The following is a 20,177-nucleotide window of genomic DNA, read 5'->3' as shown; positions in this document are numbered from 1 at the left end:
CTTGAGTGGCTTTACAACCCTCTTATGCAATCCTATGTGATTATAACACTACCATTTAAGGATTTCTTAGTCCTTAAGGTTTTATTCTTTACCTGATTAGTTGAATAAACACTAATTGTATTCATATATGTGTCATTATATGTTAAATAGGATCCGTGTGTGTGTTCAAGTCTTCACTTCACACTTAGCATCCTATACCATCCGTTCATCCAAACCACTCACTTCAGGTGAGTTCATACCCCTTAATCAACCTTTTAAATGATTTTAAATGATTTCATGGGGGGGAATACAAGTTGAACTATTATAGTTATTATATCAATCACATGTGATTAATAACTACCAAACAAGTGGATTTCTTACTTTTCAAACTATGTTATCAATCAAACTACTTCAAACTGTTTTGCAAACTCTTTTACATGTTAAATACTTTCTATTCAAACTCTTTTAAACTTATACTTTGTCAAATGTGTATCTATATAGATATAGTTATATAAGTAGGATTGAAAGGACTTAGGACTGATAGCTCGCCTTGCTTCCTGTTCCTTGTTTGGTTGTGGACTTAGAGTATCGGTTATTTGTCCGAAGGTCGTTTGAATCCTAGTTATATATTATGTATATGTATATAGATATAAAAGTTACTTCTTTCATTTCAATACCTTTGGGTAGCAAAGGTATACAAACATTTTCATACATACAAACAACTTTACTAGTAAACTATAATAGGTATAGTTTAGGAAGTTACTAATACTATTACTAGAACAATGAAACATACAATGAGTCAGTTCATACATGAGTAAACACATACTATAGATTATACAAGAGAACATACTATTATGAGAAACGGAGAGAATATACATACATACTAGACAGAGAGAGAACATACAATACAGCTAGTACATACTATACATTACACAAGAGAACATACTATTATGAGAAACAGAGAGAACATACATACATACTAGACAGAGAGAGAACATACAATACAGCTAGTACATACAATACATATACAAGAACATTACAACAGTTATGTGAGCCACGTAACGGGGCATGGCATCACCTGTCATGGCTCGTTTTGTATCCAGAGTCTTGTAGAAGGAGAGCGTTGAATTTGTGTATAGATCTATACTATATCGACTATCCTACACCTTGCTGCTCGCTACAGTGGGACTTGTAAGTCTACGGGTGCCAAATGTCATTTCTTCCGACGTCTTTCATCGTCGTGTTTTTAGTCGGTAGTATGGTACAGGCATATCACATGTTACTTTAAATAACAATTGGTTTAAGGTAATTAGTACAGCATTAGTTACTTAATACAACACTACAATACTTTATTATTTCCCCATTGCATTCACTTTGTGACCTTCACACAATGAACAGTAATGTAAAAGCTATATTTTTGGTTAATGATAGTCATATTTGGGAAAATACACACTTTTACAAGAAACAAACATACATTTCATTTGATGCCTTGGTAGAAGGCTACGTTTAGTAGAAAATATAGGATTTTCTAGGAGATACAAACATTTACAAACTTATACATCAAGTGCATACAAACACTTTCATACAAACAATGACACTAAAATACTTATGAACTCACCAGCTTTAAAGCTGATCAACTCTTTCAAAATAACTTGTATTCTCAGGTCATCAGTAGACAGGTACCGATGCCAGGCTTTTGAGAAGATGGAGCACATTCAAGACTCATCTCATATTTTGATTTACTTTTTGGTGTCTATTAAACTTTACAGAACACACTTGTATTAAATTATATTATTAATGCAATGGATGATGTTGTTGCTTGTTTACTACTATGCATTGTTGTGATACTGTACATGACGTCCTCCACCCGTGAACGTTTCCGTCGTTCCGGTTTTGGGGTGTGACAGATTGGTATCAGAGCATTGTTTATAGTGAATCGAGTATATCAACCCATAAAAGATATACAAACTATAAACACAACGGGATTAAAATACTCTGACCAAGAGTTTATACTTTTAAATAATGAAATATTTAACCAAGTATAGCTACCTGTATTCATACTAAAATCAGTGTCACTAGGACAGAACAAAAGTATTACGATTGTTGGACATCACAATTAGACTTAGAGACATATAGTCAAGTCTGGGAAGATATAGCCTGATCAACTATATTATCCGAGAAGTGACTAGCATGTGCCTAAGAGTGGTTGTGAGGTTGCAACAAGTCTAAAAACTTACCAACAATACTATAACGAAAACATTAGAACAAAACATAAACTTAAAATGCTATAGGAGTATTTTGTGTTACTATATATTACTTATGTGCTTATTTCTTATACCCTTTTTCTCGCGTAGATATCATGGTTGGATTCCATATCCCCGGAGACCCGTACTATCCCAACAACGGCAATGCAGGATGGCTGGGAGAAGAACCAAAAGATGATCACCCAATCCCTTTGGATGATCACCAAGCTGAAGGATTTTCTGATGGTTCTGACTCAGAGCCGGAAGTCAACAACCTACCCCCAGTAGCTCCAAACCCAAACCCTCGTCCAACATTTCAAGGACTCACACCTCTGTGGGCCACAAACTTGAACAGATGGAGTCAGGAACAGGGTCAACCTATTCCCTACAATGGGGATAGAAGCTTTTACAACCTAAACGAGGGAGGTTCAGCTGATCGAGTCCTGCCCATCATGGTCCGCAGGATTGCTCGGAGCACCGAGCAAGGTCGAGCATCTATTGACCGAGTCATGGAGATTGACGCCAACTCTGGCGTTAACACGGTCTGCATTTGCCAACTCGAGGTAGCTATGGAAAGGGCTAGGATAACCAATGGGACTCTGTAGCAACAGCTAGCTGCATCCCAAGCTGAAGTTAGGGAACTTCGGGCTAGGCAGTCAATGTATGAAAGGCGCATGCGAGACATAGAGCGCTTTCTATCTGAATCAAGGACTCATTCGAGTGGTTCTCGTCGTAGATAGAGCCTACTGAACCTTCTCTTTTGGATATAACTTAGTTATGTAAAACTCTAGTCTAATTTCCTATCTTTGTTAAAACTTGGACCTGTTAGGTCTTGATTAGGTCGTAGTTCTGTCAAAATTTTCCCATCTTGGTTGATGTAAGGCCTACTTCTAGGTCATTTTTCCCGAACTTGTTACATCTGTAATTCCAGTATTATTGACAGATATCTAATCTCATGGAAATTATTATCCAAATGCTATCATCTGTTAGTACTAGATCTACATTCAATCATACTATTCAATTGTGTTGTTGGGCTACGGAGAGTTAGTCCATGAGTCACTCTCATCAATTTCTCTATTCTTACCCATATTGTAATCCTTGTAAACTTATAGTTGAAAAATGCCTCCACGCCGATGAACAAGACGCAATCCTCCGATAACTGCAACACCACCTACTCCTCAAATCGATACGACAGCTCTAAATGCTGCAGTAGCTGCGGCTGTGGCAACAGCCATGGCTCAATATCATTCTTCTGGTTCCACTGGAGGAGGCCCGTGCGCTTGAGAGAGTGCTTCTACAAGGACTTCACCAACTGCAAGCCCAAGTCCTTTAGAGGGACTGGCGGAGTCATTGCCCTCTCGCAATGGTTCGAGAAGACCGAATCGGTTTTTGAAATCTGCTCCTGTCCAGAAGGGAGCAAGGTCAAGTTCGCTGCTTGCACCTTCGAGGAAAAAGCCCTGACATGGTGGAATAGCCATGTCAAGTCACTATCTCTAGTGGTGGCTAGTGCTATAGGCTGGGAAGCTCTTAGAGAGCTGATGATTGAGGAATACTGCCCGAGGGGCGAGATCCAGAAATTGGAACAGGAACTATGGAGCCTAACCATGAAGGGCTCCGACATAGTTTCCTATACCGCCAGGTTCAGTGAGCTGGTGGCCCTCTGTCCCAACATGGTTCACACAGAGGGAAAGAAAATAGAAAGGTACATCTGGGGCTGGTGCCTCCATTTCAGGGGAATGTTTTAGCTTCAAACCCCACTACATTCGATAGTGCCAAGCGGTTGACACAACGGCTCATTGACCATGGGGTCCGGACCCCGGCCGCAACAATGACCCTAGCCATCTCGGAAACCTCCAAAACCGTTGATTCCAAGCGGAAGTTCTGGGATGACAAGAAGAAGAAGAAGGCTGCCAAAAAGCAGTAGGTCGTGGCAGTTCATGCTGCGATAGCACCTGCCGCTGCTGCTCCGGTAAAGCAGTACGCTGGAAGTTTGCCCAAGTGCAACAAATGCAACTTCCACCACATCGGAGCCTACCGAGAAATGCAGTGCTCTAACTGCAACAGGAAGGGGCTCACTTGTGACAACCCGAAACTTTTATCTTGTACAATCGATCTTTATAGCAATATTAAACTCGATTCCGTTACCTTTTAACGCCGTTTAAGAGTTATTTTAAGTGTTCTAAGCTTGAGTACAGTTGGGAATGAGATTAGGAATGAGTCAACATGTTGTTTAGAAGCAAAATCGGGCCATACACCCTCATAAGAGGTGTGTACGGCCGCACAGACGGGTGTGCGGCCGCACACCCATCCCCCACCCACACACTCGTCCCTTATATATATAGGGAGACCGCTTCACTCATTCCTTTCCTTTGGCTGCACTCTACTTTCTCTCACTACCTTCTCTCTCTAAAAACTTCATCCAAGAACACTCTAAAGGCCTCAAAAACGTGAACTACTTCATCTTTCAGCTTGTTATATTGGTAAGACACCTGAATCTAAGCCTAAAACTCATAGTGTTCTTCGTGTTCTTCATCCTTTGAAGGTGTACGGCCGCACACCTTCATAAGGTGACTGCACACACCTTAAAAACTCTCCAAAGTGAAGAGATTTGGCCTCCATTTACTAGTTGGACATGGTATTAGCACAAGAACACCTCAAAATCGACATTTCGGGCACAAATGAGGAGTGTACGGCCGCACACCCCTGTGTACGGCCGCACACACCCTCTATACGGCCGCACACTCCTGTATGCAACCGCACACACAGCCTGGCCACACACCCTGGCCGCACACCCACTCAAATGGTCGTACACCTCCCTTATTTGATCATATAGGGTCCCGACAAGCATTTCCAAGTCTTTAGGGTGATTTCCCGTCATGTTTAGTCATGAAACACCCTAATTCTAACACACATATGTGTTATCACATGGTAATAGGATCCACTTGCGTGCAAAACATCGGTTGACACTCAACACTCGTAACCAATTGTGCTTTCGGATCCTACGATAAACTATGAGTTCATACCCCTACGCTTTTTCCAAGTTTTTCATGTTTTCAGGGGGGGGGGAATACAAGCAAAAGTACAAGGAAACTTGTGCTTAATTTATCTCATTTTGCATAGAATGATTTTATGTTCATCATGCTTTTAACTCAGAAAACCGTTTTACCAATCGATTAAGAAATCAACTCGTAGAAACAGTTTTCAAATCTAAAGCAAGAAACTTGTGAATCATGTTATAATATGTATTATCTTATAAAGGATTCATGTAAATCATAAGCAGGATTTTCGTACTATTACTTGTAAATTTGTTAGGCTAAGTTTGAGACATGTCCTTGGTAACACTCCATCGGATTCGTGAGTGGAGGACTACGACTTATAACCAGAATCTCTTGGAGTGAGAGCGTGACTATTGTGTATAGATCTATATGGGACTGACTATCCCTCATCCTCGCTGCTAGCTACAGCGGAACCGTTAGGTTCAGGGGTGACAAAGTCATAAAAGATACTGGCCCCCGTTTCGTGCCTTATCCAGTCTAAGTACGGTTATGGCACTCACAACTTAGGTAACGAGAATTTACTTTTGTAATAATGAAACGAGTGAACTTACCTGAAAGTAATATCCGATTTGATTACTAGAGGGCATCAGTAACGCCCTTAGGATCTAGTTCACCACCTATTTTATTAGTTTTATTTATGTAATAAGGCTAATATATCTCACAGCGAGTAACCAGGGCTTTTCAAGGAAACTACATCTATCGATACAAGTATGGTAGATACTTGTACACCTCGTATCAGAATCGAAAATCAAATATCAACTTTTAAGGGAAATATAGGATTTTCCTGGGATAGCTTAACCTTTCATAAACAGGCTGTTTATCGTATAACTAATGGATAATCAAACTTCTTTCATAAGAAAATATAGGATTTTCTTGGGAATCAACTTTTCAAAGAATTCAAAGAAACATTTCTTTCACCAGAATTAAACGCTTATGAACTCACCAGCTTTATGCTGATATTTTTAAACTGCTTGTATTCTCAGGGCATCAATAGACAGGTACTTTCGCTCATTTTTGGAGAAGACGGAACATTTTGAAGTCACGTCTTTTACTTTTCCTATATATTGTTATGTATAAATCATGTTTTTGAAAAATGTAAATATTCATATTATAATGTAATGGTTGTGTTTACTTCGCTTACTATGATACAACTGTTGTGATACTACGCATGACGTCCTCCGCCCCGGAACGTTTCCGCCATCAGTTTCGGGGTGTGACAGATTGGTATCAGAGCTATTGTTTATAGTGAACTAAGTATACCGAACCTTACATGGTATACAACTATAAACACTAAAGGGGCTAAAGTGTTCTGAACTAAAAGTATACTTTCAAAATATAAGTATTTTTACAAAAGTATACAAGTATACCTACGTACCAAAAACAGTCTCATGAGTAGAACAAAACAAAAGTATTTGGATGTTGAACACTACGGTTAAACCTGGGCAGTTATGTAATCATGTCTAGGGTCAATATAGCCTGATCAACTATATTCATTTGAGACATGACCAACATGTGCTTGGGAGTGACTTTCGTGTTGCAACAGGCCTAAAACTTACCCGGTATCCATACAACTTAAAATACTATGGGAGTATTTTAGTCAGAGCCGAATTCATTGTAGAAATTCATTCCTAGTGTTGCTACCTATTCGTTTCTTAGTGATAATTTACTTGTATTAGTAACTTTCCTTTACTTATCGCTTGGTAGAACACTTTATTATCAAGTTGAGATATATTCTTGCTTCATATCTCTTGGTTCGATTCAGAGGACTTACCACCCTCTTCTTCCTGATTCTTTTAGAACAAGATGCCTCCCTAAAAAAGACCTATCAGAAGGAACAACGACACTTCACCACCACCGCCGCCCCCTCAGTTTGATCCCGCTGTGTTCCAGTCAACTGTTACTGCTGTTGTGGCTGCCGCAATCTCACAAATAAATTCTAGCGGATCTAGTGGGCAAGGAAGTGCTACTCATCCCCAAAATCAAGAAGGTGGTCAAGGACACCAGAAAGAGTGTTCTTATAAGGACTTTATGAACGTGAAACCCACATCTTTCGATGGCAAAGGAGGGGTTATTGCCCTAAATCAATGGATCGATAAAATTGAGTCCATCTTCAAAATCTGGTCTTGTTCCGAAGCTAACAAGGTGAAATTCGCCGCTTGCACTTTCGCCAACAAAGCATTGACCTGGTGGAATGGCCGGGTCAAGTCCCTAACCCTGCCAATAGCAAATTCTATGGGTTGGTAGAGCTTGAAAGAGCTCATGATGGCTGAGTACTGCCCACGGGGCGAAATACAGAAACTGGAGCACGAACTCTGGAACCTAAAGATGAAGGGTTCCGATATTGCTGTTTACACGTCTAGGTTTGAAGACCTAGCACTTCTCTGTCCGGGGATGGTCACCCCAGAAAGAAAAAAGATTGAAAGATACATTTGGGGACTGACCCAGCCAACCAAAGGAAATGTTTTAGCTGCTCGGCCAACTACATTTGATAGCGCCAAGTGCCTGGCGCAAACTCTGATCGATCATGGAGTCGATCTCGATGAAGTGACAGCCACTCCTGAACCGGCTAAAGGGAGTGGTGAGAAGAGAAAATTCTGGAAGCAGAAAAAGAGTCAATCTTCGCAGGAGCCCTCAAAGAAGCAACACACGGTAGCAGTTCACGCTGCTACTACCCCTGTCGCTGCTCCTGCTACTCAAGCACCTACCAGTAGGTATACTAGTACCCTCCCTTGGTGCAATAAGTGCAGTTATCATCACCACATCCCCGGTCCATGTCGTGAGATGCTCTGCAACAACTGTGGTAAGAAGGGCCACCTGGCTCGAGGCTGTAAAAACCCAGTCCAACCAACCGATCCGGCCTCTGGGGCAGGTGTTGGGCAAGCCTGTTACGGCTGCGGGGAAATCGGGCATTACAAGAGAAACTGCCCCAAGGAAGCAACAACTGGCAACACCGGGAGAGTACTATCTATGGGGCAAGAGGAGGTCGTGGCTGACCCTACCGTTGTGACGGGTACGTTCCTCCTCGATAACTCTTATGCATGCATTCTTTTCGATTATGGTGCTAAAAGAAGTTTTGTTAGTTATGCATTCAAGCATTTTCTTAAACATAAATCCCAACCATTAACCGAAATGTTTACCGTCGAAATGGCTAACGGTGAGAAAGAGAGCACTAATGACATATTCGTGGGTTGTATCCTCACTCTGAACGACCATTCATTTCCCATCGATCTTATGCCAGTCTCTATAAAAAGCTTTGATGTCATCATCAACATGGATTGGTTGAGCCCCAATCGTGCTGATATTCTTTGTTACAAAAAAGCTATCCGTCTCAACCTTTCCCCGGATGAAACTCTTGTAATCTACGGCGATAAATTCAGTTCAAACCTTCGCATCATTTCGTGCATCAAAGCCCAGAAACTCCTGCGGAAGGAGTGTTATGTATTCCTAGCCCACGTCATTAACGAGAAGCATGAAGTTAAAGACCTCGAGAGCATCCCCGAAGTCTGCAACTTTCCCGATGTTTTTCCCGAAGATCTTCCAGGAATCCCTCCTGAACGCCAAGTCGAGCTTCGCATCGACTTAGTCCTCGGAGCTACTCCCGTAGCTAAATCTCCATATCGCCTAGCACCAGCAGAAATGCAGGAGCTATCTAGTCAACTCATTGAGCTGCTCAGCAAAGGATTCATCAGACCGAGTTCCTTACCCTGGGGAGCCCCGATCTTGTTCGTGAAAAAGAAGGATGGATCCTTTCGGATGTGTATCGATTATCGGGAGTTGAACAAGCTCACAGTCAAAAACCGTTACCCTCTTCCTCGAATCGACGTCCTCTTCGATCAACTTCAGGGAGCCAGCTACTTCTCGAAAATAGATTTAAGATCAGGGTACCATCAGCTGCGAGTCCATGAGGGTGATGTTCCTAAAACAGCATTTCGGACTCGATATGGTCACTACGACTTCGTAGTTATGCCCTTCGGTCTAACTAACGCACCGTCAGTATTCATGGACCTGATGAATCGGGTGTGCCGTCCTTTCTTGGACAAGTTCGTCATCGTGTTCATCGATGATATACTTGTCTATTCCAGAAGTGAGGAAGATCATCGACAACACTTGAGATCGGTGTTGGAAACCTTAAGGACGGAGAAGCTATACGCAAAATTCTCCAAGTGCGAATTCTGGATTCGAAAAGTAACCTTCCTAGGTCACGTGGTAAGCGAAGAAGGCATACATGTGGACCCCTCCAAAATCGAAGCGATAGAGAACTGGTCAGCACCGAAGACACCCACAGAAATCCGTCAATTCTTGGGTCTCGCTGGCTACTATCGCAGGTTTATCCAGAATTTCTCCAGAATTGCCAAACCCTTAACCACTCTAACTCAGAAAGGCGTACCCTTTTGTTGGAGTGAAAAGAAAGACACTGCGTTCCAAACGTTGAAGCGGGCCCTATGCAGCGCACCTATCTTGTCTCTGCCCGAAGGGACGGAGGACTTCGTTGTCTACTGTGATGCATCCAATCAGGGCCTAGGCTGTGTGCTCATGCAACGGGGAAAAGTTATTGCTTACGCCTCGAGACAGATGAAGGTACATGAAGTTAACTATACAACGCACGACCTAGAGTTGGGAGCAATGGTCTTCGCATTGAAGATATGGATACATTATCTCTACGGAACCAAGTGCACTATCTTCACTGACCATAAAAGTCTGTAGCATATCTTCGACCAGAAGGAGCTGAACATGAGACAACGGCGATGCGTTGAGCTACTCAGCGATTACGAGTGCGAAATCCGCTACCATCCCGGCAAGGCCAATGTGGTAGAAGATGCCCTCAGCCGGAAGGAGTACTCAGGTCGTAAAGTGAAGGCACTGACCATGACTATCCATTCCCATTTATCCACGCAAATCAAGGAGGCTCAGTTGGAAGCCTTAAGACCAGAGAACATGTCAGGTGAAACCTTGAGAGGAATGGAAAAGAACCTAGAGATCAAGGGAGACGGAGTCTATTATTTCATGAACCGGATCTGGACCCCAAAGTTCGGTGGTTACAGAGAGGTTGTAATGAACGAAGCTCACAAGACCAGATACTCCATTCATCCAGGTTCGGATAAGATGTACCTCGATCTCAAGAAACTATATTGGTGGCCAAACATGAAAGCGGAGATCGCTACATTTGTGGGCAAGTGTCTGACTTGCGCCAAAGTGAAAATCGAATATCAGAAGCCCTCAGGTCTGCTCCAACAGCCGGAAATTCCCGAATGGAAGTGGGAGAGGATTACTATGGATTTCATCACCAAATTACCCAAATCTCCGAGTGGGTACGACGCCATCTGGGTGATAGTCGATCGACTGACTAAATCCGCCCACTTCCTGCCTATCAAGGAAACCTTCAAAATGGAGAGACTTACACGACTCTACATCCAAGAGATAGTCCGACTGCACGGTGTACCTGTATCCATTATCTCTGATCGAGATAGCAGGTTCACTTCGAGTTTCTGGCAGTCACTGCAGAAGGCTCTTGGAACTAAGCTGGATATGAGCACAGCTTACCATCCTCAAACAGACGGACAGAGTGAGAGAACCATCCAAACCTTGGAAGACATGTTGAGAGCCTGCGTCATCGATTTTGGCGCGTCATGGGACACTCATCTTCCTTTGGTTGAATTTTCCTACAACAACAGTTACCATACCAGAATCAAGGATGCGCCTTTCGAAGCTCTCTATGGCCGCAAGTGCAGATCCCCTATGTGCTGGGCTGAGGTGGGCGACACGCAGCTAGCCAAGGGCCAAGTCCCTGACAATACTCTCACTGGTCCAGAAATCATCCGCGAAACCACAGAAAAGATCGTACAAATCCGAGAACGACTTAAGGCCTCTCGTGATAAACAAAAGAGCTACACCGATAAACGACGAAAACCCTTGGAGTTCCAGGTTGGAGACCGTGTCCTGCTAAAAGTCTCACCCTGGAAAGGCATGATACGCTTCGAAAAGCGTGGAAAGCTAAAACCGAGGTACATAGGACCGTTCGAGATCCTCGCCAGGATCGGTCCTGTAGCCTACAAACTCTGATTACCTCAAGAGCTTAGTAACATTCATCCCGTCTTCCATGTCTCGAACCTGAAGAAGTGCTTATCCGACGAGACTCTTGCTATCCCTCTCGATGAGATTGAAATCAACGAGAATCTAAACTTTGTGGAAGGACCAATCGAAATCATGGATAGAGAGATCAAACGAACGAAACAAAGTCGCATCCCGATAGTGAAGGTTCGCTGGAATGCCAAGCAGGGACCTAAATTCACTTAGGAACACGAAGATCAGATGAAACAGAAGTATCTGCATCTCATTTCTAATCCATGATTTGTATTCCAAATTCGAATTTCAGGACGAAATTCCCTCTAACGGGGGGATGATGTGACAACCCGAAACTTTTATCCTGTACAATTGATCTTTATAGCAATATTAAACTCGATTCCGTTACCTTTTAACGCCGTTTAAGAGTTAGTTTAAGTGTTCTAATCTTGAGTATAGTTGGGAATGAGATTAGGAATGAGTCAACATGTCGTTTAGAAGCAAAATCGGGCCATACACCCTCATGAGAGGTGTGTACGGCCGCACACACGGGTGTGCGGCCGCACACCCATCCCCCAGCCGCACACTCGTCCCTTATATATATAAGGAGACCCCTTCACTCATTCCTTTCCTTTGGCTGCACTGTACTTTCTCTCTCTAAAAACTTCATCCAAGAACACTCTAAAGGCCTAAAAAACGTGAACTACTTCATCTTTCAGCTTGTACTATTGGTAAGACACCTGAATCTAAGCCTAAAACTCATAGTGTTCTTCGTGTTCTTCATCCTTTGAAGGTGTACGGCCTCACACCTTCATAAGGTGACCGCACACACCTTAAAGACTCTCCAAAGTGAAGAGTTTGGCCTCTATTTACTAGTTGGACATGGTATTAGCACAAGAACACCTCAAAATCGACATTTCGGGCACAAATGAGGAGTGTACGGCCGCACACCCCTGTGTACGGCCGCACACACCCTCTGTACGGCCGCACAATCCTATGTGCAACCGCACACACAGCCTGGCCGCACACCCACTCAAATGGCCGTACACCTCCCTTATTTGATCATATAGGGTCCCGACAAGCATTTCCAAGTCTTTAGGGTGATTTCCCGTCATGTTTAGTCATGAAACACCCTAATTATAACACACATATGTGTTATCACATGGTAATAGGATCCACTTGCATACGAAACATCGGTTGACACTCAACACTCGTAACCAATTGTGCTTTCGGATCCTACGATAAACTGTGAGTTCATACCCCTACGCTTTTTCCAAGTTTTTCATGTTTTCAGGGGGGGGGGGGAATACAAGCAAAAGTACAAGGAAACTTGTGCTCAATTTATCTCATTTTTTATAGAATGATTTGTTCATCATGCTTTTAACTCAGAAAACCGTTTTACCAATCGATTAAGAAATCAACTCGTAGAAACAGTTTTCAAATCTAAAGCAAGAAACTTGTGAATCATGTTATAATATGTATTATCTTATAAAGGATTCATGTAAATCATCAGCAGGATTTTCGTACTATTACTTGTAAATTTGTTAGGCTAAGTTTGAGACATGTCCTTGGTAACACTCCATCGGATTCGTGAGTGGAGGACTACGACTTATAACCAGAATCTCTTGGAGTGAGAGCGTGACTATTGTGTATAGATCTATATGGGACTGACTATCCCTCATCCTCGCTGCTAGCTACAGCGGAACCGTTAGGTTCAGGGGTGACAAAGTCATAAAAGATAATGGCCCCCGTTTCGTGCCTTATCCAGTCTAAGTACGGTTTTGGCACTCACAACTTAGGTAACGAGAATTTACTTTTGTAATAATGAAACGAGTGAACTAACCTCAAAGTAATATCCGATTTGATTACTAGAGGCCATCAGTAACGCCCTTAGGATCTAATTCACCACCTATTTTAGTAGTTTTATTTATGTAATAAGGCTAATACATCTCACAAGGAGTAACCAGGGCTTTTCAAGGAAACTACATCTATCGATACAAGTATGGTCGATACTTGTACACCTCGTATCAGAATCGAAAATCAACTATCAACTTTTAAGGGAAATATAGGATTTTCCTGGGATAACTTAACCTTTCATAAACAGGTTGTTTATCGTATAACTAATGGATAATCAAACTTCTTTCATAAGAAAATATAGGATTTTCTTGGGAATCAACTTTTCAAAGAATTCAAAGAAACATTTCTTTCACCAGAATTAAACGCTTATGAACTCACCAGCTTTATGCTGATATTTTTAAACTGCTTGTATTCTCAGGGCATCAATAGACAGGTACTTTCTTTCATTTTTGGAGAAGACGGAACATTCTGAAGTCACGTCTTTTACTTTTGCTATATACTGTTATGTATAAATCATGTTTTTGAACAATGTAAATATTCATATTATAATGTAATGGTTGTGTTTACTTCGCTTACTATGATACAACTGTTGTGATACTACGCATGACGTCCTCCACCCCGGAACGTTTCCGCCATCGGTTTCGGGGTGTGACAACACTGCCCGTTTCTGCAAGGCTCCTGCGAAGCCAATCACCCAAGTCCCCGGCGCTGGTGTGAGCCAAGCTTGCTACGGTTGTGGCGAGGCAGGCCACTACAAGAGGAACCGCCCTAAGGCAGGGATCGCCGGCAGAGTGGGAAGAGTTCGGGTTATAGGCCACGAGGAAGCGATTGCCGACCCCACAGTGGTCACTGGTACATTTCTCCTAGATAACTCTTATGCATGCATATTGTTTGATAGTGGAGCGGAGAGGAGTTTCGTGAACCAAAAATTTGCTTATTTACTTAAACAAAAATCACGAGCACTTAAAGAACCGTTCACTGTAGAAATGGCTAATGGAAAGACAGAGAGTACTAGCTTCATATACATAGGTTGTACCCTAACTCTAGATAGTCATTCATTTTCGATCGACCTCATGCTGGTCTCAATTAATAGTTTCGACGTCATTATCGGCATGGATTGGTTGAGTCTGCATCGTGCTGACATCATGTGTTATGAAAAGGCTGTTCCCCTTAATCTGCCGTGTAGCGAAAATCTAGAAATCTACGACGACAAACTCGGCACTAACCTTCGCCTCATCTCGAGTATTCAAGCCCAGAAATACCTTCGAAAGGAATATCGAGCATTCCTCGCTCATGTTGTCGATGTGAGCCAAGAAGCGAAAGACATTAAGAACATTCCAGTAGTACGTGATTTTCTCGACATATTTCCAGAAGAACTCCCAGGATTACCTACGCAACGTCAAGTCGAGTTCAGAATCGACTTAGTTCCAGGGGCTACCCCAGTAGCCAAATCGCCCTGTCGTATAGCACCTGCAGAGATGCAAGAACTGTCCAGTCAACTTAACGAACCGCTCAACAAGGGCTTTATAAGACCAAGCTTCTCACCCTGGGGAGCTCCAGTCTTATTCGTCAAGAGGAAAGACGGATCGTTTTGTATGTGCATCGACTACAGGGACCTCAACAAACTGACCATCAAAAATCGTTATCCTCTGCCTCGTATTGATGATTTATTTGATCAACTGCAAGGGGCGAACTTCTTTTCAAAAATTGATCTAAGATCCGGATATCACCAACTACGAGTGCTAGGGGAGGATGTCCCGAAGACAACCTTCCGAACTCGTTATGGGCACTACGAATTCGTAGTGATGCCGTTCGGATTAACCAACGTGTCCCCGGTATTCATGGATTTAATGAATAGGGTGTGTCGTTCTTACATAGATCAGTTCGTCATCGTCTTCAACGATGACATACTTATCTACTCTCGTAGTAAGGAGGAGCATAGTCAACATCTGCGACTAGTCTTAGAAACGTTGCGTTCGGAGAAGCTCTATGCGAAGTTCTCGAAATGCGAATTTTGGATCCGAAGAGTCGAATTCTTAGGGCACGTGGTTAGCAAAGAGGGAATACACGTGGACCCTTCAAAAATCAAATCCATTGAGAGTTGGTCAGCAATGAAGACGCCTACCGAAATTCGTCAATTTCTAGGCCTCGCTGGTTACTATCGCAGGTTCATTCAGAACTTCTCCCGAATTGCGAAACCTCTTACAACACTGACCCAGAAGGGCGTGGCCTTTGACTGGGAAGAGAAGCAAGAGAGAGCGTTCCAAACGCTCAAGCGAGCCTTATGCACCGCACCGATACTATCCCTCCCTGAAGGAATAGAAGACTTCGTGGTCTATTGCGATGCATCAAATCAAGGGCTCGGTTGTGTTCTGATGCAACGAGGTAAGTTCATCGCCTATGCCTCGAGACAGCTGAAGACACATGAGGTCAACTACACCACTCACGATCTTGAGCTAGGAGCAGTTGTGTTTGCTCTGAAGATCTGGAGACACTACCTGTATGGTACAAAAAGCACTATCTTTACAGACCACAAGAGCCTTCAACACATATTCGACCAGAAGGAGCTCAACATGAGACAACTACGGTGGGTCGAGCTACTTAATGATTACGAATGCGAAATTCGTTATCACCCCGGTAAAGCCAATGTGGTAGCTGACGCCCTAAGTCGGAAAGAATATTTTGGTCGTAGAGTCAAATCTTTGACTATGACTATCCATTCACACTTGTCCACACAAATTAAAGAGGCTCAACTTGAAGCCTTGAAACCTGAAAATGTGGCGGGTGAAAACCTTAGAGGGATGGATAAGAACTTGGAAGGCAAGGGTGACAGAGCCTTATACCTCATGGGCCGTATCTGGACACCGAAACACGGTGGTTTCAGAGATGTGGTCATGACTGAGGCGCACAACACACGATATTGCATTCACCCAGGCTCAGATAAGATGTATTTGGATCTCAAGAAACTATATTGGTGGCCTAACATGAAAGCAGAGATTGCTACCTTCGTGAGTAAGTGCCTTACTTGCGCAAAGGTCAAGGTCGAATACCAAAAACCCTCCGGTCTTTTACAACAACCAAAGATACCTGAGTGGAAATGGGAGCGGATTACTATGGATTTTATAACCAAGTTGCCCAAGACAACGGGTGGGCTTGACACCATTTGGGTCATCGTCGACAGATTGACCAAGTCCACACACTTCCTGCCTATCAAAGAAACAGACAAGATGGAGAAGCTTACAAGAACCTACATACGGGAGATTGTTCGACTGCACGGTGTTCCCATATCCATTATCTCGGACAGAAATAGTAGATTCACTTCGAGGTTCTGGCAGTCGCTACAAAGTTCCCTAGGAACTAGGCTGGACATGAGTACAGCCTATCATCCACAGACCGACGGACAAAGTGAGAGGACTATCCAAACCTTGGAAGATATGTTGCGAGCCTGTGTGATCGACTTTGGGAAAGCATGGGATACTCATTTACCCCTTGTCTAATTTTCCTACAACAACAGTTATCACACGAGCATAAAGGCTGCTCCATTCGAGGCCCTCTATGGCCGAAAGTGCAGATCCCCTCTGTGCTCGGCTGAGGTGGGTGATACCTAGTTAGCTAAAGGAAGAGTTCCTGACAGCGCTCTCACAAGTCCGGAAATCATTCGGGAAACGACGGAGAAGATCGTTCAGATTCGTGAGCGACTAAAAGCCTCTAGAGACCGACAGAAAAGCTATGCTGACAAAAGAAGGAAACCGTTGGAATTCCAGGTGGGAGACCGAGTTCTATTGAAAGTCTCACCCTGGAAAGGCTTAATACGTTTCGGAAAGCGTGGAAAGCTAAATCCAAGATACATAGGGCCTTTCGAGATTCTTGCCAGAATCGGCCCTATAGCTTACAAACTCAATCTACCTAGTGAACTCAGTACTGTACATCCTACTTTCCACATATCGAACTTGAAAAAGTGTCTGTCCGACGAAACTCTTGTGATCCCACTCGACGAGATCGAAATCAACGAGAGCCTCAACTTCGTGGAAGAACCAGTAGAGATCATGGACCGAGAGGTCAAGCAAACGAAACAAAGCCGTATCCCGATAGTGAAGGTTCGCTGGAATGCCAAACGGGGACCTGAATTCACTTGGGAGCGCGAGGATCAAATGAAACTGAAATATCCTCATCTTTTTACTTAGTTATTAGTAACTACTTATTTGCTTAAACTCTAATTTCGGGACGAAATTCTCTCTAACGGGGGGATGATGTGACAACTCGAAAATTTTAAATCTTATATAGTAATCAATTCAATCAACGTTAGACCCATTTTGCTATCTTTTGTCATTGTTTGGAGTCTATTTGGGTGTTCTAAGCATTGTACATTCAAGGATCAAGTGTTAGGAAGTGTTTGCTTGAGTTATAAGTATAAAAATCAAGCTATAAACCCTTCATGTGGAGTTTTCGGCCACCACATATGAGTTTTCGGTCAAAACTCATGTGGACCGAAAACTCATCCCATAAGCATGAGTATTCCTCATTTTATTCATTATCATAAGATCTTCTTGCAAATTCTCGAAAATGTAAGTGTTTCTTTCCCCTTGATTTGTTATTAGATCTTCCTAACTAGTAACACCCTTCGATTTCATCCATTAACTTCATCTTTTGGGTTTGATCTTCAAGAACACCAAGAACACATACTAGTGTTTTGGTCCAAAAATCAACTCTACTAGCCTATAAATCGTAAGTATTGCTACCCTATACTTGTTATCTAGTTGAAATTCTTGATTTTGGGCCTTAAAATCATCATTTATCCAAGAACAAAAGGTGTTTTCGGTCTAGTGCATCTCCTTAGACCGAAAACCCTTATGAAGGGTGCAATATGACTTTAAACCTTTCCTAAAGCTTAGTCATGAATCTAGAACACTTCATTGATTGTTGAAAGCCCTTGGAAATCACCTTATGCATCAAAGACCATGGGTTTTCGGTCAAAACCATTTGGACCGAAAACCATATGGACCGAAAACCGTATGGACCGAAAACCACAAGAACCGAAAACTCCAAGAAGCATACCACTTGGACCGAAAACTCCCTTAAGTGGCTTTACAGCCCTCTTATGCAATCCTATGTGATTATAACACTACCATTTAAGGATTTCTTAGTCCTTAAGGTGTTATTCTTTACCTGATTAGTTGAATAAACACTAATTGTATTCATATATGTGTCATTATATGTTAAATAGGATCCGTGTGTGTGTGTTCAAGTCTTCACTTCACACTTAGCATCCTATACCATCCGTTCATCCAAACCACTCACTTCAGGTGAGTTCAACCCCTTAATCAACCTTTTAAATGATTTTAAAATGCTTTTATGGGGGGGGGGGGAATACAAGTTGAACTATTATAGTTATTATATCAATCACATGTGATTAATAACTACCAAACAAGTGGATTTCTTACTTTTCAAACTATGTTATCAATCAAACTACTTCAAACTGTTTTGCAAACTCTTTTACATGTTAAATACTTTCTATTCAAACTCTTTTAAACTTATACTTTGTCAAATGTGTATCTATATAGATATAGTTATATAAGTAGGATTGAAAGGACTTAGGACTGATAGCTCGCCTTGCTTCCTGTTCCTTGTTTGGTTGTGGACTTAGGGTATCGGTTATTTGTCCGAAGGTCGTTTGAATCCTAGTTATATATTATGTATATGTATATTGATATAAAAGTTACTTCTTTCATTTCAAATGTCATTTCTTCCGACGTCTTTCATCGTCGTGTTTTAGTCGGTAGTATGGTATAGGCATATCACATGTTACTTTAAATAACAATTGGTTTAAGGTAATTAGTACAACAGTAGTTACTTAATACAACACTACAGTACTTTATTATTTCCCCATTGCATTCACTTTGTGACCTTCACACAATGAACAGTAATGTAAAAGCTATATTTTTGGTTAATGATAGTCATATTTGGGAAAATACACACTTTTACAAGAAACAAACATACATTTCATTTGATGCCTTGGTAGAAGGCTACGTTTAGTAGAAATATAGGATTTTCTAGGAGATAAAAACATTTACAAACATTTACAAACATTTACAAACATTTACAAACATTTACAAGCTTATACATCAAGTGCATACAAACACTTTCATACAAACAATGACACTAAAATACTTATGAACTCACCATCTTTAAAGCTGATAAACTCTTTCAAAATAACTTGTATTCTCAGGTCATCAGTAGACACGTACCGATTCCAGGCTTTTGAGAAGACGGAGCACATTCAAGACTCATATCATATTTTGATTTACTTTTTGGTGTCTATTAAACTTTACAGAGCACACTTGTATTAAATTATATTATTAATGCAATGGATGATGTTGTTGCTTGTTTACTACTATGCATTGTTGTGATACTGTACATGACGTCCTCCACCCCTGAACGTTTCCGCCGCTCCGGTTTTGGGGTGTGACAAAAACCATTTGAATGCATGTTTCCAGAAATGTAAATTGTATTGTACCGGAAAATAATGTTCTTTAGTTGTGTCTATGTAAAACCCTTTGAATATATGTTTCCAGAAATGTAAATTGTATTGTACCGGAAAATAATGTTAGGTATTTTTATATAAATAAAACCATTTGAAGACATGTATGTATTCGTAAGAAACGTATTGTTAATACCCCATGTGAGTTATTATAACCATGCTAATGACCTATATGGCATGTACGGCGTTCTTCAGGCGTCGGAATGGTATGACATTTGTCACCCCAGACCTGCCGGTCCAACTATAGCTAAAAGTTTAGGTGCGAGATTGTCAGTCCCGTATAGATCTATACACAAATATCACGCTCTCTTACAGAAGAATCTGGTTATAATGCATGACTTTTGTTGGTGCTTAGATAAGTACTTGAAGACGTGTCTAACAAAGCCATATTGACTGTTTATGTGTAGTATGATGAAAACTCCTTTTCTTGTAAAATATGTATCA

Source organism: Lactuca virosa, chromosome 4 (genome assembly GCF_052849685.1).
Source record: "Lactuca virosa cultivar CGN04683 chromosome 4, Lactuca_virosa_CGN04683_v6, whole genome shotgun sequence".
NCBI lineage: Eukaryota > Viridiplantae > Streptophyta > Magnoliopsida > Asterales > Asteraceae > Lactuca > Lactuca virosa.
Note: the sequence above shows the minus strand (reverse complement) of the source record.